The sequence below is a fragment of the Mesoplodon densirostris genome, chromosome 1, assembly GCF_025265405.1.
Source record: "Mesoplodon densirostris isolate mMesDen1 chromosome 1, mMesDen1 primary haplotype, whole genome shotgun sequence".
NCBI classification, from domain to species: Eukaryota; Metazoa; Chordata; class Mammalia; order Artiodactyla; family Ziphiidae; genus Mesoplodon; species Mesoplodon densirostris.
The window spans coordinates 65,105,455-65,114,160 of NC_082661.1; positions in this window are offsets into that span (position 1 = coordinate 65,105,455).

Sequence of the window (8,706 nt, forward strand, 5' to 3'; positions counted from 1 at the left end):
AAACTTGTCTTGTTCCTTATCTTAGTGGAAGTGGTTTCAGTTTTTCACCATTGAGGACAATGTGGCTGTGGGTTTGTCATATATGGCCTTTATTATGTTGAGGAAAGTTCCCTATATTACTACTTTCTGGAGGGTTTTTATCATAAATCAGTGTTGAATTTTGTCGAAAGCTTTGTCTGCATCTATTGAAATGATCATATGGTTTTTCTCCTTCAGTTTGTCAGTGTGGGGTAGCACGTATATTGACTTGCGTAACTTGAAGAATCCTTGCATTCCTGGGTTGAACACCCCTTGAACATAGTGTATTATCCTTTAAATGAGCTGTTGGATTCTGTTTGCTAATATTTTGTTGAGGACTTTTGCATCTATATTCATCAGTGATACTTGCCTGTAGTTTTCTTCCTTTGTGACATCTTTCTCTGTCTTTGGCATCAGAGTGATGTTGGCCTCATAGAATGAGTTTGGGAGTGTTCCTGCCTGTGCTATATTTTGGAAGTTTGAGAAGCATAAGTGTTAACTCTTATCTAAATGTTTCATAGATTTCGCCTGTGAAGCCATCTGACCTGGGCTTTTGTTTGTTGGAAGATTTTTAATCACAGTTTCAATTTCAGTGCTTGTGATTGGTCTGTTCATATTTTCTCTTTCTTCCTGGTTCAATCTTAGAAAGTTGTGCATTTCTAAGAATTTTCCATTTCTTCCAGGTTCTCCATTTTATTAGCATATAGTTGCCTGTGGTAATCTCTCATGATCCTTTGTATTTCTGCAGTGTCAGTTTTTATTTCTCCCTTTTCACTTTGATTTCTATTGATTTGAGTCTTCTCCCTTTTTTTCTTCATAAGTCTGGCTAATGGCTTATCAGTTTTGTTTATCTCTTCAAAAAACCAGCTTTTAGTTTTATTGATATTTGCTGTCATTTCCTTCATTTCTTTTTCATTTATTTCTGACATGATCTTTATGATTTCTTTCCTTCTGCTAACTTTTGGGGTTTTTTTTTGTTGTTCTTCTTTCTCTAATTGCTTTAGGTGTAAGGTTAGGTTGTTTATTTGAGATGTTTCTTGTTTCTTAAGGTAGGCTTGTATACCTATATGCTTCCCTCTTAGAACTGCTTTTGCTGCATCCCATAGGTTTTAGGTCATTGTGTTTTCATTGTCATTTGTTCCTAGGTATTTTTTTGATTTCCTCTTTGATTTCTTCAGTGATCTCTTGGTTATTAAGTAGTGTGTTGTTTAGCCACCATGTGTTTGTTTTTCTTACAGATTTTTTCCATTAATTGATATCTAGTCTTATAGTGTTGTGTTCAGAAACAATACTGGATATGATTTCAATTTTCTTAAATTTACCAAGGCTTGCTTTTTGACCCAAGGTATGATCTATCCTGGAGAATGTTCCATGAGCACTTGAGAAGAATGTGTATTTTGTTGTTTTTGGATGGAATGTCCTATAAATATCAATTAAGTCCATCTTGTTTAATGTATCATTTAAAGCTTGTGTTTCCTTATTTATTTTCATTTTGGTTGATCTGTCCAGCATTGAAAGTGGGGTCTTACAGTCCCCTACTAAGATTGTGTTACTGTTGATTTCCCTTTTTATGGCTATTAGTATTTTCCTTATGTATTGAGGTGCTCCTATGTTGGGTGCATAAATATTTACAATTGTTATATCTTCTTCTTATATTGATCTCTTGATCATTATGTAATGTCCTTCTTTGTCTCTTGTAATTGTCTTCATTTTAAAGTCTATTTTTCCTTATATGAGAATTGGTACTCCAGGTTTCTTTTGATTTCCATTTGCATGGAATATCTTTGTCCATCCCCTCATATTCAGTCTGTATGTGTCCCTAGGTCTGAAGTGGGTCTCTTGCAGACAGCATATATAAGGGTCTTGCTTTTGTATCCATTCAGCCAGCCTATGTCCTTTCACTGGAGAACTTAATCCATTTACATTTAAATAATTATCAATATGTTTGTTGCTATTCCCATTTTTTTAATTGTTGTGTGTTTATTATTGTAGGCCTTTTCCTTCTCTTGTGTTTCCTTCTAGAGAAGTTTCTTTAGCATTTGTTTTAAAGCTGGTTTGGTGGTGCTGAATTCTCTTAGCTTTTGTATGTCTGTAAAGATTTTAATTTCTCCATCAAATCTGAATGAGATCCTTGTGGGATACAGTAATCTTGGTTGTAGGTTTTTCTCCTTCATCACTTTATTTATGTCCTTCCACTACTTTCTGCCTTGTAGAGTTTCTGCTGAAAGCGAATGGGGATTCCCTTATGTGTTACTTGTTGTTTTTCCCTTGCTGCTTTTATTATTTGTTCTTTGTATTTAATTTTTGATAGTTTGATTAACATGTTTCTTGGCATGTTTCTCCTTGGATTTATCCTGTATGGGACTCTCTGTGTTTCCTGGACTTGACTAACTATTTCCTTTCCCATATTAGGGAAGTTTTCAACTATAATCTCTTCAAATATTTTCTCAGTCCTTTTATTTTTCTCTTCTTCTTCTGGGACTCCTATAATTCAAATGTTGGTACCTTTAATGTTGTCCCAGATGTGTCTAATACTGTCCTCAATTCTTTTCATTCTTTTTTCTTTTTCCTGCTCTGCAGTAGTTTTTTTCCATTATTTTATCTTCCTGGTCACTTATCCGTTCTTCTTCCTCAGTTATTCTGCTATTGATCCCTTCTCGTGAATCTTTAATTTCATTTATTGTGTTGTTCATCGCTGTTTGTTTGCTCTTTGGTTCTTCTAGATCCTTGTTAAACGTTTCTTGTATTTTCTACATTCTATTTCCAAGATTTTGGATCATCTTTACTATCATTATTCTGAATTCTTTTTCAGGTAGATTGCCTATTACCTACTCATTTGTTAGGTCTGGTGGGTTTTTGCCTTGCTCCTTCATCTGCTGTGTGTTTCTCTGTCTTCTCATTTTGCGTAACTTACTGTGTTTGTGGTCTTCTTCTCACAGGCTTTAGGTTCATAGTTTCTGTGGTTTTTGGTGTCTGTCCCCAGTGGCTAACGTTGGTTCAGTGTGTTGTGTTGGTTTCCTGGTGGAGAGGATTAGTGCCTGTTTTCTGGTGGATGAGTTTGGATCTTGTCTTTCTGGTGGGCAGATCCACGTCTGGTGGTGTGTTTTTGGGTGTCTTTGACCTTATTATGACTTTAGGCAGCCTCTGTGATAATGGATGGGTTTGTGTTCCTGTCTTGCTAATTGTTTGGCATAAGTGTCCTGCACTGTAGATTGTTGGTAGTTGAGTGGAGCTGGGTCTTGGCAATGAGATGGAGATCTCTGAGAGATTTTCACTGTTTGATATTACTTGGAGATGGGAAGTCTCTTGTGGACCAGCCTCCTGAACTTGGCTCTCCCACCTCAGTGTCACAACACTATTGCCTGGCTGGAACACCAAAGGCCTGTCCTCCACATGGCTCAGAATAAAAGGAAGAAGGAAAAGAAAGAAAGAATGAAGAAGATGAAATAAAATAAAGTAAAATAAAATAAATTATTAAAATAAAAAATAATTATTAAGAAAAAATATTGTTTTAAGTAATATTAAAAAAATAAAACAAACAAAAGCAGAAGGAAAGAACACTAGGACAAATATTAACAGCAAGATATACAGACAAAATTACACACAGAAACATACACATACACACTTACAAAAAGAGAAAAAGTGAAAAATGTATATATATCATTTCTCCCAAAGCCCACCTCCTCAATTTGTGAAGATTTGTTGTCTATTCAGGGATTCCACAGATGCTGGGTACATCAAGTTGATTGTGGAGATTTAATCCGCTGCTCCTGAGGCTGCTGGGAGAAATTTCCCTTTCTCTTCTTTGTTCGCACAGCTTCTGGGGTTCAGCCTTAGATTTGGACCCGCCTCTGCATTTAGGTCGCCTGAGGGCTTTTTTCTTTGCTCAGACAGGATGGGGTTAAAGGAGCAGCTTATTCGGGGGCTCTGGCTCACTCAGGCCGGGGGAGGGAGGGTTACAGATGTGGAGCGATCCTGTGGTGGCAGAGGCTGGCGTGACGTTGCAACAGCCTGAGGTGCACTGTGTATTCTCCTGGGGAAGTTGTCTCTGGATCCTGGGACCCTGGCAGTGGTGGGCTGCACAGGCTCCCAGGAAGGGAGGTGTGAAGAGTGACCTGTGCTTGCACACAGACTTCTTGGTGGCGGCAGCAGCAGCCTTAGCATCTCATGCCCATCTCTGGGGTCCAAGATGATGGCCGCGGCTCACGCCCATCTCTGGAGTTCCTTTAAACAGCGCTCTTAATCCCCCTCCTCATGCACCAGTAAGCAAAGAGGCAAGAAATAGTCTCTTGTCTCTTTGGCAGCTCCAGACTTTTCCCGGATTCCCTCCCAGGTAGCTGTGGTGCACTAGCCCCCTTGAGGATGTGTTCACACAGCCAACCCCAGTCCTCTCCCTGGGATCCGACCTCCAAAGCCAGAGCCTCAGCTCCCAGTCACCACCTGTCCCAGCCAGTGAGCAGACAAGCCTCTCAGGTTGGTGAGTGATGGTTGGCACTGATCATCTTTGCAGGAATCTCTCCATTTTGCCCTCCGCACCCCTATTGCTGTGCTCTCCTCCATGGCTCCAAAGATTTCCCCCTCTGCCACCCACAGTCTCCACCTGCCAAATGGCTTCCTATTGTGTGGAAACCTTTCTTCCTTCACAGCTTCCTCCCGCTGGTGCAGGTCCCATTCCTATTCTTTTGTCTCTGTTTTCTTTTTTTTTCCCCTACCCAGGTACCTGGGTAGTTTCTTGCCTTTTGGGAGGTCTGAGGTCTTCTGCCAGCGTTCCATAGGTGTTCTGTAGGAGTTGTTCCACATGTAGATGTATTTTGATGTATATGTGGGCAGGAAGTTTATCTCTGTGTCTTACTCTTCGTCATCTTGAAGCTCCTCCCCCAATGGGTTATTTTAAATGAAATTGTGCTGTTACTGAAATGGGATTAGAATTTTTTTTTCCATGTAACTACAACTAGAAGAGGATGAATATTTGGGGGTCACGAGCTGAGTCTTTATTAAGCTGCATGTCATTGGGCAGACAAATAATCCTCACGTCTCCTAAGTTTACTCATCTATAAATAGAGAAGTTTGGGTAAAATTATCCTTCAGATCCCATCCCCTTCCAGCAATTTATAAGTTGTTCAGTTTTCCAGGCTCTGGATTCTCAGTGACTGATGTTAATAGAAAGAGGAAATACTAGGATAATTGAACTTCACAGATAATCCCTCAAGTTATCTCTGAAACCTTGACCACCATGCATTCATCCTTTTATTTCAAGTGCTGACAATTAGATGTAATAGACTGATTTGAACTAGATCTTCCTTCAGATCTTATTTATCCTCAGGAGGAAAGGACTAATGAGCAGAAAGATTGCCAAACTGGAGGAGACACGAAAACAAAGTCATCAGTGATTTGTAAGTTGGTTCTTTCTTGAGCTACTGAAAGTGTCTCCAGTTTTTACTCATGCTTTGAAAACCTGTGTGCCTGAAGGACACTTTGCAAACCAATTTTCTGAAAACAAAATGACATATTCCATGCAGTGATGAGTCGATGAGGTAAATTAAAACAAAAACAAAAACAAATCCCTGCTTCCCTCCAATCTTTCTGTTTTTTATAAAGTCACATGGACATCATTTTCCTTTTCCATCAAATGGAGACACATTGATAGTAGAGGGACGGTAAACAGATACAGGCAGAACTTAATTCAGAATTCATCAAAATTTGATGTTTTTACCTTTGAGGGTTCAGTTTGAAATCTATATATTTGGGGAAGGACAGATAAAAAATATGTGATTTCCTTAAAATCAGGAGAAATGTTCTCAGTATGAAAGTTGGAATATATTATAGAAAGAATAAGATATCAGTTAGTGTACAGAGAGGAGATGATAAAATGGTTCCCTAAGTAGAAAGAAGACAAAATATTTCCAGATTATACTTTCTGCAAAATACAACAAATGCAGATTATTTTAGGACATAACTGCAGTTTGCTAAGCTGGTTATGCAGCTACTATTTTAAGCCTGCAAGTGAAGTAATATAGCATACTATTTAAGGATACCAAATCCAGGTCTGGCACCAAATTCCAGATTTAGCCCTTAGTAGCTCTGAGGCTTTGGGGAAATAATATAATCTCCCTGTGCCTCAGGTTCCTCATTTGTAGAATAGAGATAAGAAAATAACTACCTTAGAGGGTATTTCCATGAGGAAGTAAACAAGTCAATATATATAAACCCTTAGAACTCTGTCTCCAAATATTTTGTGGTAAACAGTATTATTCATGAGATGATATCTAAACATATGATGTATAAATATCTTATTTCGGTACATTGTCATCTCTTAAACTTCAAACATTGCTATGAAATAGGAACTATTACATGTGACACAACTGAGGAGCACATGTCTTGCAACAAAAGGAGACAGCGAGCTGCAAATAAGGAGCCATGGAACCACAACAAAGGAGCACGCTTGCTGCAACTAAGACCCGGTGAAAACAAATTAATTATTTTATTTATTCATTTATTTAAATTTTAAGAGGGAACTTTATAACAATACAATCCTACCTTAAGAAACAAGAAACATTTCAAATAAACAACCTAACCTTACACCTAAATCAATTAGAGAAAGAAGAACAAAACAACCCAAAAGTTAGCAGAAGGAAATAAATCATAAAGATCAGGTCAGAGATAAATGAAAAAGAAATGAAGGAAACCATAGCAAAGATCAAAAAAACTAAAAGCTTGTTCTCTGAGAAGATAAACAAAATTGGTAAACCATTAGCCAGACTCATCAAGAAAAAAAAAGGGAGAAGACTCAAATTAATAGAATTAGAAGTGAAAAATGAGAAGTAACAACTGACACTGCAGAAATACAAAGGATCATGAGAGATTACTACAAGCAACTATATGCCAATAAAATGGAAAACCTGGAAGAAATGGACAAATTCTTAGAAATTCACAATGTTATGAGACTGAACCAGGAAGAAATAGAAAATATGAACAGTCCAATCACAAGCACTGAAATTGAAATTGTGATTAAAAACCTTCCAAGAAACAAAAGCACAGGACCAGATGGCTTCACAGGCGAATTCTATCAAATATTTAGAGAACAGTTAACACCTTTCCTTCTCAAACTCTTCCAAACTATAGCAGAGGGAGCAACATGCCCAAATTCATTCTATGAGGGCAACATCAGCCTGATACAAAAACCAGACAAAGATGTCACAAATAAAGAAAACTACAGGCCAATATCACTGATGAGCATAGATGCAAAACTCCTCAAAAAATACCAGCAGGGCCTCCCTGGTGGCGCAAGTGGTTGAGAGTCCGCCTGCCGATGCAGGGGATACGGGTTCGTGCCCCGGTCTGGGAGGATCCCATATGCCGCGGAGCGGCTGGGCCCGTGAGCCATGGCCGCTGAGCCTGCGCGTCCGGAGCCTGCGCGTCCGGAGCCTGTGCTCCGCAACGGGGGAGGCCACAACAGTGAGAGGCCCGCATACCGCAAAAAAAAAAAAAAAAAAAAAATACCAGCAAAGAGAATCCAACAGCACATTAAAAGGATCATACACCATGATCAAGTGGGGTTTATTCCAGGAATGCAAGGATTCCTCAATATATATAAATCAATCAATGTGATAAACCATATTAACAAATTGAAGGAGAAAAAAGATATCATCATTTCAATAGATGCAGAGAAAGCTTTTGACAAAATTCAACATCCATTTATGATAAAAGCTCTCCAGAAAGTAGGCATAGAGTGAACTTACCGCAACATAATAAAGGCCATATATGACAAACCAACAGGCAATTGTGAAAAACTGAAACCATTTTCACTAAGATCAGGAAAAACACAAGGTTGCCAACTCTCACCACGATTATTCAACATAGTTTTGGAAGTTTTAGACACAGCAATCAGAAAAGAAAAAGAAATAAAAAGAATCCAAATCAGAAAAGAAGAAGTAAAGCTGTCATTGTTTGCAGATGACATGATACTATATATAGAAAATCCTAAAGATGCTACCAGAAAACTACTAGAGCTAATCAAGGATTTTGGTAAAGTAGCAGGATGCAAATTTAATGCACAGATATCTCTTGCATTCTCATATACTAATGATGAAAACTCTGAAAGAGAAATTAAGGAAACACTCCCATTTACCATTCCAGCTAAAAGAATAAAATATCTAGAAATAAACCTACCTAAGGAGATAAAAGACCTGTATGCAGAAAATTATAAGACAATGATGAAGGAAATTAAAGATGATACAAATAGATGGAGAGATATACTATGTTCTTGGATTGGAAGAATTAACATTGTAAAAATGACTCTACTACCCAAAGCAATCTACAGATTCAATGCAATCCCTATCAAACTACCACTGGCATTTTTCACAGAACTAGAACAAAATTTTCACAATTTGTATAGAAACACAAAAGACCCTGAATAGCCAAAGCAATCTTGAGATTGAAAAATGGAGCTGGAGGAATCAGGCTCCCTGACATCAGACTATACTAGAAAGGTACAGTAATCAAGACAGTATGGTACTGAACCACAAAAACAGAAATATAGATTAATGGAAGAGGATAGAAAGCCCAGAGAGAAACCCACATGCATATGATCTTATCTTTGACAAGGGAGGCAAGAATATACAATAGAGAAAAGACAGCCTCTTCAATAAGTGGTACTGGGAATACTGGACAGCTACATGTAAAAGTATG